This window comes from Macaca thibetana, chromosome 10, assembly GCF_024542745.1.
Source record: "Macaca thibetana thibetana isolate TM-01 chromosome 10, ASM2454274v1, whole genome shotgun sequence".
Taxonomy (NCBI): Eukaryota; Metazoa; Chordata; class Mammalia; order Primates; family Cercopithecidae; genus Macaca; species Macaca thibetana.
In genome coordinates this window covers 35,880,528-35,894,748 of record NC_065587.1, presented here as the reverse complement: position 1 = coordinate 35,894,748, position 14,221 = coordinate 35,880,528, and the positions used below count along the sequence as shown (strand labels likewise).

Below are 14,221 nucleotides of genomic sequence, written 5' to 3'. Positions count from 1 at the left end.
CATCTCAAAAAGAAAAGAGAAGAGGCTGGGAGCTGTGGCTCACGCCTGTAATCCAAACACTTTGGGAGGCTGAGGCAGGCGGATCACTTGAAGTCAGAAGTTCAAGACCAGCCTGGCCAACATGGTGAAACCCTATCTCTATTAAAAATACAAAAATCATACTTACGTGGCAGGGGAGACACCATGATCACAAAGGTGGTTTTCCCAGGGCGAGGCTTAGCCATTGCACTCCGGGTGTGCTGACCCCTGCGATTTCCCCCAATGTGGGAAACTCGACTGCATGATTTGTGGTAGTGGGGGACTGTGTTCACACTGCCCCCCAAAATAAATAAATAAATAAATAAATAAAAATACAAAAATCATTCGGGCGCGGTGGCTCTCGCCTGTCATTCCAGCACTTTGGGAAGCCGAGGTGGGTGGATCACCTGAGGTCAGGAGTTTGAGACCAGCCTGGCCAACATGGTGAAGCCCCATCTTTACTAAAAATACAAAAATTAGTCGGGAGTGGTGACGTGTGCCTGTAGTCCCAACTACTGTGGAGGCTGAGGCAGGAGAATCGTTCGTGCCTGGGAGGTGGAGGCTGCAGAGAGCCGAGATTGCGCCACTGCACTCCAGCCTGGCGACAGAGCAAGACTGCGTCTCAAAAAAAAAAAAAGAAAGAAAAGGGAAAAAAATATATTCTTCCCCATGAGAGTAGATTTCTACGGAATCGATAGCTGGTTTTATGCCCTTTCTTCCGTGATACGAAGTCCGTCCGGACCCGTCTGGCTGGGGATCCTCAGGAGAGCCTGCGGGGGGCAGCAGAGGCCCGCCTGGGCCAGGGCGAACCAGCCCAGGATCCTGCGGCTTTAGGTGCTGAGAGCGTAGAACTCCAGCAACCACAACGCCCTCATGGTTACTAACTTTATGAAGAATACTTTGTCTTTCACGTTTGGGACTGTGTGAAGGTTTTCTGGAATATTTTTGGGCATGGTGGCGATTCTGCTCTAGGACCTTTATTCTCTAGCATTGTACAGAGATGATTGATTTGAACAGCAGCTGTGATAATGGAAGACTGACTTGTGTCTTCAGACTCGTTCTGTTCCTGGGGGTGCTTGGTCTAGGCTCCCTTTATATGGGGAGGTTCAAACCTTGATTGAATAGTCACTGCCCAGGTGTCGTAACCTGTGGCCTCATTGGTGTCACCTGGACTTTTTCTCCTCTGTTTGCACCATCAAAAGTGATGTGCTCTGGCCGGGCGCGGTGGCTCACACCTGGAATCCCAGCACTTTGGGAGGCTGAGGCGGGTGGATCTCGAGGTCAGGAGATTGAGACCATCCCAGCTAACACAGTGAAACCCCGTCTCTACTAAAAATACAAAAAATTAGCTGGGCGTGGTGGTGGTGCCTGTAGTCTCAGCTACTCGGGAGGCTGAGGCAAGAGAATGGCGGGAACCTGGGGGGCGGAGATTGCCCCATTGCACTCCAGCCTAGGCGACAGAGCGAGACTCCGTCTCAAAAAGGAAAAAGAAAGTGACGTGCGCTTAGGACTGGGAGGGTGAGGCCCGGGGTGCTTGGTGCCTGGCGCCCAGGAGGGCAGCAGTGTCGTGTTGGATAACCTGCTCTCCGAGTAATAGGGATTTGAGAATGTTTGATTCTTTTTTTTTTTTTGAGACACAGTCTCACTCTGTTCCAGGCTGGAGTGCAGTGGTGTGATCTCAGCTCAGTGCAACCTCTGCCTCCTGGGTTCAAGCGATTCTCCTGCCTCAGCCTCCCGAGTAGCTGGGATTACAGGCATGTACCACCATGCCCGGCTAATTTTTATGTTTTTAGTAGAGACAGGGGTTCACCATGTTGGCCAGGCTGGTCTTGAACTCCTGATCTCAAGTGATCCACCTGCTTCGACCTCCCAAAGTGCTGGGATTCCAGGCCTGAGCCCTGTGCCCAGCACTGTTTAAATGTGTGTCTGGAGTTACTTCGTTCCACTTCCGATCTGCTTTTCCTTTGGAATTACTGTGTTCTAAGTACCAGGTTGCCAAAAAAAAGAAAAAATCTTTGTTAGGTTTCCAGACCCAAGTCAATACAGATAAAATTAATGCAGCAAACATTTACTGAATGCTTTGTTAGACCTGGGGCAGTAGCTCAGTTTATGAATTCAAAGGGCTTCAGCATGTGGGGTTTGGTTTTGTTTCTCTGTAGCTAATCATACCCTTGGAATGGTTTTATAGTTTCGGGAAACCGTGGTTCTGGGCAGGGTGGCAGCTCTGGGTTGACACCTCAGGTGTGGCCGCCGGTCCTGTTGCTTCCTGACATTAACTTTGTGACTCACGAGGGCAGGTGTTCGTTTTCTGTGTGAGCGAGCACGGGGCTTGTTACTGTGTGAGGAGGGCTGGCTGCCCTGCCTGTCCGTTCTTCCCTGGCTCGGCCGGGCCGCTCCCGTGGCTCCAGCTCAGATTTGCTTCCTCTTGTACTTGGATGTTTGATGACGGTGGTGGAAGCAGTTTTATTTACTCTTGCTGTTTTCACGTTACTTTAAGCATCACTGTTGCTTTTTATTTTTAGAATTAAGGAGGAAAGGTGAAATCTTTTGGGGATTTCTGTGTTTCCAGTGACTTTAGGAATTCTTTTTTTTTTGTTTTCGAGACAGGGTCTTGCTCTGTCATTCAGGCTGGAGTGCAGTGGCACGATCTTGGCTCACTGCAGCCTTGACCTCCTGGGCTCAAGTGATTCTCCCATCCCAGCCACCTGAGTAACTGGGACCACAGGTGTGCACCATCATGCTTGGTGAATTCTTGTATTTTTTTTTAAATTGAGATGGGGTTTCACCATGTTGCCCAGAATGGTCAAACTTCTAGGCTCAAGCAGTCTCCCCACCTCAGCCTTCTGAAGTGTTGGGATTACAGGCATGAGCTGCCATGGCTGGCTTAAAAGTCTTTACATTTGAAATTCATTTTAAGTTAGGAGGAAAGGCCTAGCTCGCCAGCACTTTGGGAGGCCGAGGCGGATGGATCAGTTGAGGCCAGGAGTTCGAGACCAGCCTGGCCAACATAGCAAAACCTTATCTCTGCCAAGAATACAAAAATTATCTGGGCATGGTGACAGATGCCTGTGATGCCAGCTACTTGAGAAACGGAGGCAGGAGAACTGCTTGAACCCAGGAGGAGGAGGTTGCAGTGAGCCAAAAGTGCGCTATTGCACTCCAGCCTGGGTGACAAAGTGAGAATCAGTCTCAAAAGGAAAGAGCAGTAAAGGCGAGGAGACCTGTGAGGTGACACACAGCATTTTCTCTCTAGCTTTCTGTGTTGACTCTTGCTTAGAATTTCTTCAAATGTATTTACAGAGTTAATTGGGTTTTTTTTTTGGAATAGATAAGACATCCAGAAATACACATTCAGACTGTGGGGCTTCTACCGTTTTAACTGGGTTCCAGGTCCCTGTCCCTAGCGTGCTCTGACTGTCAGCCCTTCCCCTGCCTGACCTACCTGTCTGAGTATCTTTTGGCAGTCAGGTTTTTGTTGGTGGTGGTGGTTTTTTTTTTGTTTTGTTTTTGTTTTTTGAGACCGAGTCTTGCTCTGTCGCCCAGGCTGCAGGCTGGGGAGTAGTGGCGCGATCTCAGCTCCCTGCAACCTCCACCTCCTGGGTTCAAGCGTTTCTTGTGCCTCAGCCTCCTGAGTAGCTGGGACTACAGGCGCGTGCCACCATACCCAGCTAATTTTTGTATTTTTTTTTTTTAGTAGAGATGGGGTTTCACCGTGTTGGCCAGGATGGTCTCGATCTCCTGACCTCGTGATCTGCCCACCTTGGCCTCCCAAAGTGCTGGGATTACAGGTTTGGCCACCGCACCCGGCCAGCAGTCAGTTTTCATATGGTTCATCACAGATTTTAAATTAAGATTCCCCAGCAGGATAAAAGAAATGCCAGTTGTATTTTATTTTTCATATTTGTATTTTTAACAAAGTGTTTTTTTTTTTTTTTTTTTTGCATAGAATGAGCCAAGGGCATCTAGAGCAAAGAGGTAGTTCCCTGCCCTGTCTCCATCTCCCCGTCTGCACTGCCTCCCCTGCTCCATCTCTGCGTCTGCACCGTCTCTCCCTGGCCGGTCTCCATCTCCCCGTCTGCAGTATCTCTCCCAGAGGTGTTTGCTGGTGCCTCCTTTGCAGCTCCCCGTGCTGTGTCATGCCCATTTGCTGACACAGCCCCTCCTGTGTCTTCCCCATCCCAGTGTGTCTGTCGCTCTTGGTAGTTCCTCCGTGTTTCCTTTGTATCCTTAGGGGACTTGTCTTTTCCCCACTCCCCAGCACCTGTTGTCTCCTTCCCTTTCCTCCCCCTTCTCAGACAGCATCTGTTCTTTCTAGCGTTGTTCCCCTTGTCCCGAGGTTCCTAACAGCCTTCTTTTTTTTTTTTTTTTTTTTGGTCAGACGGAGTCTTGCTCTGTTGCCCAGGCTGGAGTGCAGTAGTGCGGTCTCAGCTCACTGTAGCCTCTACCTCCTGGGTTCAAGCGATTCTCCTGCCTCAGTCTCCTGAGTAGCTGAGACTACAGGCGTGTGCTACCACACCCGGCTTTTTGTATTTTTATTTATTTTTGAGAGAAAGTCTCTTTGTTGCCCAAGCTGGAGTACAGTGACGCCATCTTGGCTCACTGCAACCTCTACCTCCCGGGTTCAAGCGATTCTCCTGCCTCGGCCTCCCGAGCAGCTTACAGTAGGGATTACAGGCACAACCACACCCGGCTGATTTTGGAATTTTAATACGGATAGGGTTTCACCATGTTGGCCAGGCTGGTCTTGAACTCCTGACCTCAGGTGATCCGCCCACTTCAGCCTCTTCCAAAGCACTGGGATTACAGGCGTGAGCCACTGCGCCTGGCCCGAACAGCCGCCTTCTTGGCATTGTGTATTCAGACCATCCACTGCAGGGTTTGTTATCTTTGTGGCCTGGAACGTCTCTCTCTGAGCACTCTTCATCCTCCCACCCCTGAGCAGGCAGCGTCTCTCAAGGCCACCTGCCCAGCCACTGTCTTGGGGTGCCCACGGGAGGCTAGGGAGAAGAGCGAGGCAGTAGTGAGAAGCCCATGATGCTCAGCCTTGGCTGAGCACCTTAGAGCAGCCCTGACGCTGGCGTCTGTCTCTTGGTGAAAGCGGCACCCAGACTTCAGTCCTTACAGCCCTGGAACTCAGAACCGCAGAGGTGCCGTGACTCACAGGGTTTACCTCGTAATTGCTGTTTGGAACCGCGGAGGTGCCGTGACCCACAGGGTTTACCTTGTAATTGCTGTTAAAACCCTTCGGGGCTTCCTAACGGAATGCTTAATGTTGAAATATTATTTTAAGTACTAATATCTATGATGTGGTTAGAAATGCCAAAGAATATTTTGCTGTTTTTTTTTTTTTTTTTTTGAGACGGAGTCTCGCTCTGTTGCCCAGGCTGGAGTTCAGTGGCGCAATCTCCGCTCATTGCAAGCTCTGCCTCCCAGGTTCACGCAATTCTCCCACCTCAGCCTTCCAAGTAGCTGGGACTACAGGCGCCCACCACCTCGCCCGGCAAATTTTTTGGGTATTTTTAGTAGAGACAGGGTTTCACCATGTTATACAGGATGGTCTCGATCTCCTGACCTTGTGATCCGCCCGCCTCGGCTTCCCAAAGTGCTGGGATTACTGGTGTGAGCCACGCCTGGCCAGAATATGTAGCTTTTGTAAAAATTTTGGAAATGGCCTCAGATAATTTCAGAGGTTTTTAAATAAAGGATGCTAAAAATGGAGCAAAATGGAGAGCCCCTGATAGACCTCCTGTGTGGGAGTTTGCAGTACGCCGGAGGCACCTGTGGGCCCAGGGAAAGGCCGCCTGCTCTGTGGCTGCTCCTGGGACCTGGGCACCGAGCAGGCCTCAGACAGGTAGGAGCTGGTCTGTATCTCCTGCCACGCCCAGGCCAGCACCTGATGAAGCAGATTCCTGTGGGTGACGAGTGTGAGGAGAGAGTACAGGACCTTGGGATCGGGAGGGATTTCTTGAACAAAAAAGGGGGAAAACAGATTGAGAGATTCAGAAAGCCGTGATATATTCCGTGACCGCAGAGGTGACTTGGAGGAGGGCTGTTGTTCAGTGATCCGCGTGTTGTGAACACTTGTGCGTTTAAATGGTTCAGATGCTGAATCTGGTGTTTTATGTTTTTTACTACAATTGGTAAGAAAAAGCTTTTTCTTCTCAAAAGACACACCATAATAAGTAAAACACCTGTGAACTAGAAGATACTTGTAACATTCTTAACCAGTGAAGGGTTGGTGTCCGGATGTATCCACCGGGCACCACAGACAGAACGGCCTTGAAACGGGCTGGAGACGTTCACCCTCCTCAGGCCAGGCAAGCGCCGGGGAGCCCGGCCATACCTGTCTTTGCTGAGGCCGCAGGGAGCCCCAAGCTCCAGTGGCTCCTGGCGCAGTCCTCGGAGAGCAGTCAGCACACCTTGTCGGGCTGAGCCTGCCTGTTCTGGGGCACCCAGAAGTTCCACTCTTAGGGACACACCAGAAGAATTCTTCCTAAACTGTTTGTGCTGAAGGACCAGATTTAAGTTTTTAAAATTTCCAGTGTCACAGACTGATGACATTTTTGTAAACTACAACAAAAGTGACTAACTAGAAAAGGAAATCACAACATAAAATACAAACCCATGTCATTAGTATTAATATTTTGAGGCACAGTCTGTTTTTGTCACTCCGACTGGAGGGCAATGGTATGATCGCGGCACACTGAAGCCTCGACCTCCTGGGCTCAAGTGATCCTCCTGCCTCAGCCTCCTGAGTAGCTGGGACCATAGGCAAGCGCCATCACGCCCAGCTAATTCTTTTTTTTTTTTTGAGACAGAGTCTCGCTCTGTCGCCCAGGCTGGAGTGCAGTGGCATGACCTTTGCTCACTGCATCCTCTGCCTCCTGGGTTCAAGCAATTTTCATGCCTCAGCCTTCTGAGTAGCTGGGATTACAGGTGTGCGCCACCATGCCTGGCTAATTATGCCTGGATAATTTTTGTATTTTTAGTAGAGATGGAGTTTTGCCATGTTGGTCAGGCTGGTCTCGAACTCCTGGCCTCAAGCATTCCTCAGCCTCCCAAAGTGCTAGGGTTACAGGCGTGAGCCGTGACGTCTGGCTGTTGGTGGAACCTGCCCCCAATATTTCAACGTAGGTTCTATTTTCCGTAAGTGTCAGCCGGCTGAGAAATAAAGAGAAAGAGTACAAAGAAAGGAATTTTACAGCTGGGCCTCTGGGGTGACATCGCATATTGGTAGGACCGTGATGCCTGCCTGAGCCACAAAACCAGCAAGTTTTATTATGGATTTTAAAAGGGGAGGGGGTACAAGAACAGGGAGTAGGTCACAAGATCACATGCTTCAAAGGGCAAAAAGGAGAACAAAGATCACAAGGCAAAGGGCAAAGGCAAAGATTACAAGGCAAAGGGCAAAAGTGGAATTACTGGCCAGGCGCGGTGGCTCACGCCTGTAAACCCAGCCCTTTGGGAGGCTGAGGCGGGCGGATCACAAGGTCAGGAGATCAAGACCATCCTGGCTAACATGGTGAAACCCCGTCTCTACTAAAAATACAAAAAATTAGCTGGGTGTGGTGACGGGCGCCTGTAGTCCCAGCTACTCGGGAGGCTGAGGCAGGAGAATGGCGTGAACCCGGGAGGTGGAGCTTGCAGTGAGCTGAGATCGCACCACTGCACTCCAGCCTGGGCAATAAAGCGAGACTCCGTCTCAAAAAAAAAAAAAGTGGAATTACTGATAAGGGTCTGTGTTCGACTGTGCACGTACTGTCCTGATAAACATCTTAAACAACAGAAAACAGAATTCGAGAGCAGAGAAGCGGTCTGACCTCACATGTAACAGGGTGGAGTTTCCCAATCCTGGTAAGCCTGAAGGTACTGCAGGGTAAGTACAGAGGGTGCTCAGTCCTTATCTCAACCCTTATCTCAACCGCATAAGACAGACACTCCCAGAGCGGCCGTTTATAGACCTCCCTCCAGGAAGGCATTCCTTTCCCAGAGTATTAATCCTAGTTAGGAAGAGAATTTAGCAATATCCTCCCTACTTGCAGGTCCGTTTATCTGCGAGAAGAAAAACATGGTTCTATTTTGCCCAACCCCACGGGCAGGCAGACCTTATGGTTGTCTTCTCTTGTTCCCCGGAAATCGCTGTTATTCTGTTCTTTTTCAAGGTGCACTGATTTCATATTGTTCAAACACGGTTTACAATCAATTTGTACAATTAACACAATTATCATAGTGGCCCCGAGGTGACGTGCATCTTCAGCTTACAAAGATAACAGGATTAAGAGATTAAAGTAGGACAGGTGTAAGAAATTCTGAAAGTATTATTTGGGAACTGGTAAATGTCCATGAAATCTTAACAATTTATGTTCCTCTGCTGCGGCTCCAGCTGGTACCTCCGTGTGGGGTCCCTGACTTCCTGCCACAACTGGCTTCTATTATTTTTTAAAAATTTAATTAACTTTTTCCTTTTTTTTTAGATGGAGTCTCGCTCTGTTGCCCAGGCTGGAGTGCAGTGGTGCAATCTTGGCTCACTGCAACCTCTGCCTCTCGGGTTCAAGTGATTCTCTTGCCTCAGCCTCCTGAGTAGCTGGGACTGCAGGTGTAATACAAAAAATGCAAAACTTTCGTATTTTTTGTAGAGATGGAGTTTTGCCGTGTTGTCCAGGCTGGTCTCAAACTCCTGGGCTCAAGTGATATGCCCACCTTGGCCTCTCAAAGTTCTGGGATTATAGGCACGAGCCACTGCATCCAGCCTTTTTTTTTTTTTTTTGAGATGGAGTCTTGCTCTGTCGCCCAGGCTGGAGTGCAGTGGCCAGATCTCGGCTCACTGCAAGCTCCGCCTCCCGAGTTCCTGCCATTCTCCTGCCTCAGCCTCCCGAGTAGCTGGGACTACAGGCGCCTGCCACCTCGCCCGGCTAGTTTTTTTGTATTTTTTAGTAGAGACGGGGTTTTGCCGTGTTAGCCAGGATGGGCTCGATCTCCTGACCTCGTGATCCGCCCTTCTTGGCCTCCCAAAGTGCTGGGATTACAGGCTTGAGCCACCGCGCCTGGCCGCCTTTTTTTTTTTTTTTTTGTGATGGAGTCTTACTCTGTTGCCCAGGCTGAAGTGCAGTGACGTGATCTCGGCTCACTGCAGTCTCCGCCTCCTGGGTTCATGCCATTCTCCTGCCTCAGTCTCCTGAGTAGCTGGGACCACAGGCGCCGCCACCACGCCCGGCTAGTTTTTTTGTATTTTTAGTAGAGACGGGGTTTCACCGTGTTAGCCAGGATGGTCTCCATCTCCTGACCTCCGGGATCCGCCTGCCTTGGCTTTCGAAAGTGTTGGGATTACAGGTGTGAGCCACTGTGCCCGGCCCAGCCTTATTTTTTTTTTGAGACAGGGTCTTGCTTTGTCTCCCAGGCTGGAGTGCAGTGGCGCGATCTTGGCTCACTGCAACCTCTGCCTCCTGGATTCAAGCGATTTTCCTGCCTCAGCCTCCTGAGTAGCTGGGATTACAAGCATGCGCCATCACACCCATGTAATTTTTGTATTTTTTAGCAGAGACCGGGTTTCACCATGTTGACCAGGCTGGTCTTGAACTCCTGACCTCAAGCCATCCACCCACCTTGGCCTCCCAAAGTTCTGGAACTACTTTTTAAGCAGTTTTGATAGGTGTGTGTGTGTAGTAGCACTCTGTGGTTTAATTTGCATTTCCCAGGGAGTGGGGACGCTGCCTGTCTTCTCACACCTCAGTTGCTTGTTGCTGTGACGGTCGCCCACTCCTGCTGCCAGTATCTGTGCTCACTGGAGCTGCATCAGCCTCACGCTGTCTGCCCCTCGCCACCCACCGTGCCTGCTGCTCAGGAATGTTCCGAGCAACTTGATGATGTTAACGGAAGCTGAGAACAGCCCAGATGTCCTTCGGTGGAAGAGCGGAGGGATCAGTTGTGGTCTGTTCACAGAATAGAATGTGACCACACTGGAGATGAATGAATTGTAGCTACAACCTGCAGTGTAGACGAATCTTAGATCAAACCAGGCACAGTGCCGTGTGCCTACAGTCCCAGCTACTCAGAGCCTGAAGGTGGGAGATCACTTCAGCCTGGGAATTTGAGGCTAGCCTGGGCAACATAGCAAGACCCTATCTTAAAGGAAAAAAAAAAGCAGATTACAGAAAAGTAAACACAGTGCTAGGCTGTTTTTTTAAGCTCAAAAAATTAAAACTAAATAGCTTTTAGGGATAAACATGAGGTAATTTTTTTAGAAGCAGGAGAATAGTATTGAATTTAAGGTATATATGGGGAAAATGGAACTTCCAGGTTATTGATCATTTTCCAGTTTTTAGAGAGAAGATCGTGGTGTTTATGCATCATAATTTATATGTTCCATATATTTCTTTTTTTTTTTTTTTGAGACGGAGTCTCACTCTATCTCACAGGCTGGAGTGCAGTGGCATGATGTCTGCTCATTGCAAGCTCTGCCTCCCGGGTTCATGCCATTTTCCTGCCTCAGCCTCCCAAGTAGCTGGGACTATAGGTGCCCACCACCACGCCTGGCTAATTTTTTGTATTTTTCGTAGAGATGGGGTTTCACCGTGTTAGCCAGGATGGTCTCGATCTCCCGACCTCATGATCCGCCCACCTCAGCCTCCCAAAGTGCTGGGATTACGGGCGTGAGCCACTGCGCCCGGCCGATATGTTCCATATATTTCTTTCTGTATTTCACATAATACATAGTAAAATATTTAAAACAGAACAAAAATAGACTTCCTTTTAAGATGTTTTCAAATCTGTTCTTACAAAGTTGGCCAGTTTTTCCCCAACAGTAGTCTGGGTTCCGCAGCAGCTCTTTTATAAAACATTTGCTGCACACACTGAGATTGCACCTGGAAGCACAGAAATAAGAACACACGTATTTTATTTTATTTTTTTACCCCTGAAGATCTTTAAGTCTTCTGAGGAGCTGGACCTGCTGGACTGCGAGCTGCGAGGGCTGAGGTTTTTGCCTGTTTGGTTTATTTTGTTACCACTGAGTCCCCAGCTCTGAGAACAGAGCAAGGCATGTGATCGATGCTTCGTCACTGTTGAACAAATGAATGCTGAGCTGTGACGGCACCGACGTGTGTCCAGGGAGAGGATGCACCCTGCCGTGTGGATGTGTGCCCAGCGCCCAGGACAGCGCCACGGAAGAGGAGAGACAGTGCCACGGAAGAGGACACAGGACAGTGCCACGGAAGAGGACACACAGGACAGCGCCACGGAAGAGGACATACAGGACAGTGCCACGGAAGAGGAGAGACAGCGCCACGGAAGAGGACACACAGGACAGTGCCACGGAAGAGGAGAGACAGCGCCACGGAAGAGGACACACAGGACAGCGCCACGGAAGAGGACACACTGACATATGCCCAGGGCCCAGAATAGCGCCACGGAAGAGGACAGACAGTGCCACGGAAGAGGACGCACAGGACAGTGCCATGGAAGAGGGCACACCCGGCTGTGTGGACGTGTGCCCAGGGCCCAGGACAGTGCCATGGAAGAGGATGCACCCTGCTGTGTGGCAGGAGAGGTTCCCAAGGGCAGGTTCAGGGTTCTGGGGTCTGAGTGAGAGCTCTCCAGGTGGCAGGGAGCAGGGCAGGGTGTTGGAAGAGATGGCAGGTTGTGTCAGGGGCTGACGTGGGACTCAGCGCTCTGTCTCTGCCCAGGAGCAAGTCGTCCTGCGTCGGACCAGGAAGGTTGGTGGGTGTGGTGGGAGAAGGGGCTGGGGTCAGCAGGGCTGTCATCCACCAGTGTCTGGTGGGGCTGGCCACCATGCGGGGGGGCCTCAGGCTACAGCCAGGGCTGCGAAGGAGCCGAGGTCATAGAGCGGCTGCTCTGGCATAGGGAGGGAAGACACGGGTCCCACTGTTTGAGAAGCTCAGTGTCCCTGCATGTGTGCGCTCTTGTCTGCCTCGGCACGTGTGCAGGCCCTGGGGCTACTGCCAGTAGAACAGACTGGGATACGCTAGATTTGTAAAATGTGACCCTTTTTGTTTGCTTTACATCTCCCTCCCTCCCTCCCTCCCCTCCCTCCCCTCCCTCCCTCCCTCCCTCGCTCCCTCCCCTCCCTCCCCTCCCTCCCTCCCTCCCTCCCTCCCTCCCTCCCTCCCTCCTCCATCCTTCCTTCCTTCCTTAGACAGTCTTACTCTGTCACCTAGGCTGGAGTGCAGTGGTGAGATCTTGGCTCACTGCAACCTCCCCCTCTAGGATTCAAGTGATTCTCCTGCCTCAGCCTCCTGAGTAGCTGGGATTACAGGCGCACGCCACCACAACCGGCTAGTTTTGTAGTTTTTGTAGAGACACCACACTTGGCTAATTTTGTAGTTTTAGTAGAAACGGGTTTCTCCATGTCGGTCAGACTGGTTTCGAACTCCTGGTCTCAAGAAGCAATCCACCCGCCTCAGCCTCCCAAAGCCTTGTTTGTTTGTTTTTGTTTTGTTTTGTTTTGAGACGGAGTTTCACTCTTGTTGCCCAGACTGGAGTGCAACGGCATGATCTCACCTCACTGCAACCTCCACCTCCTGGGTTCAAGTGATTCTTCTACCTCAGCCTCTTGAGTAGGTGGGATTATAGGCATGCATCACCATGCCTGGCTAATTTTGCATTTTTAGTGGAGGTGAGGTTTCTCCATGCTGGTCAAACTGGCCTCAAACTCCTGACCTCAGGTGATCCACCCTCCTCGGCCTCCCAAAGTTTTGGGATTACAGGCGTGAGCCACTATACCTGGCCACCTTGTTTGCTTTTTAAAGATAATGATGTCACTAAAAGAGTTCTGACTGGGGCCGGGCGTGGTGACTCACACCTGTAATCCCAGCACTTTGGGAGGCCGAGGTGGGTGGATCATGAGGTCAGGAGATTGAGACCATCCTGGCTAACACGGTGAAACCCCGTCTCTACTAAAAATGCAAAAATTAACTGGGCGTGGTGGCGGCGCCCTGTAGTCCCAGCTACTCGGGAGGCTGAGGCAGGAGAATGGCGTGAACCCGGGAGGCGGAGCTTGCAGTGAGCCGAGATCCAGCCACTGCACTCCAGCCTGGGCGACAGAGCGAGAAAAAGAATTCCGACTAAAGGTTGGAACTTAGCCCTCCAGAAATGAAGGCTGAGTAACGCTGATGGCAGCTTGTCACCTGCAGCAGGTGCTGTTCGTGTAGCTGCGGCTGCACACCAGGCGTCTCCTCTAGCTGTGTTACAACCTTTCTGTTGATATGGGGTCCCCTTGAAATTTATCTTTGGAGACGAGGTCTCACTCTGTCACCCAGGCTGATGTCCAGTGGTGCAATTTCAGCTCACTGCAAGCTCCTCCTCCCGGAATCAAGCCATCCTCCCGCCTCAGCCTCCCGAGTAGCTGGGACTACAGGCGCTGCCACCACGCCTGGCTAGCTGGGATTGCAGGTGTGCGCCGCCACACCCGGCTAATTGTTTTTTTTTTTTTTTTTTTTTTTCCTTTTTTTTTTGAGATGTAGTCTCGCTCTGTCACCCAGGCTGGAGTGCAGTGGCACAATCTCGGCTCACTGCAAGCTCCGCCTCCCGGGTTCACGCCATTCTCCTTCCTCAGCCTCCTGAGTAGCTGGGACTACAAGCACCCGCCACCACGCCCAGCTAATTTTTTGTATTTTGAGTAGAGACGGGGTTTCACTGTGTTGGCCAGGATGGTCTCGATCTCCTGACCTCGTGATCCGCCCGCCTCGGCCTCCCAGAGTGCTGGAATTACAGGCGTGAGCCACCACGCCTGGCCTAATTTTTATATTTTTAGTAGAGATGAGGTTTCACCATATTGGCCAGGCTGGTCTTCAACTCCAGACCTCAGGTGATTCAACCACCTCAGCCTCCCAAAGTGCTGGTATTACAGGCGTCAACCACCACTCCTGGCTCCCTTGAAATTTAATTAAAACAAGTTTAGGAAGAATGGAGTTGTGAGGTTCTACTTCAAACATCAGGTGGTAAACTCCCAGACTCATTGCCCCAAGAGAATTGACAGTCTAGGCTTGGCGGCTCATGCCTGTAATCCCAGCACTTCGAGAGACCGAGGCGGGCGGATCACCTGAGGTCAGGAGTTCAAGACTATCTTGGCCAACATGGTGGAAACTCCATCTGTACTAAAAATACAAAACGATTAGCCGGGTGTGGTGGTTCACGCCTGTGATCCCAGCTACCCGAGAGGTTGAGGCAGGAGAATCGCTTGAACCTG

The 14,221-nt window shown here is 50.7% G+C and overlaps 2 protein-coding genes and 1 non-coding gene across 4 annotated transcripts in view; all 3 read left to right on the top strand.

Moving 5' to 3' along the window:
• The window catches only part of PRPF6 (pre-mRNA processing factor 6), a 180,601-nt gene that overhangs the window by 55,909 nt on the left and 110,471 nt on the right, over positions 1–14,221 (top strand). The gene's annotated exons all lie outside the window — the stretch shown is intronic.
• Positions 1–14,221, top strand: part of DNAJC5 (DnaJ heat shock protein family (Hsp40) member C5) — a 217,063-nt gene that overhangs the window by 190,608 nt on the left and 12,234 nt on the right. The window lies entirely within an intron of this gene.
• On the top strand, positions 159–322 carry LOC126929949 (U1 spliceosomal RNA). Its single transcript, XR_007717379.1, has one exon. It is a non-coding gene; the product is annotated as a U1 spliceosomal RNA (small nuclear RNA).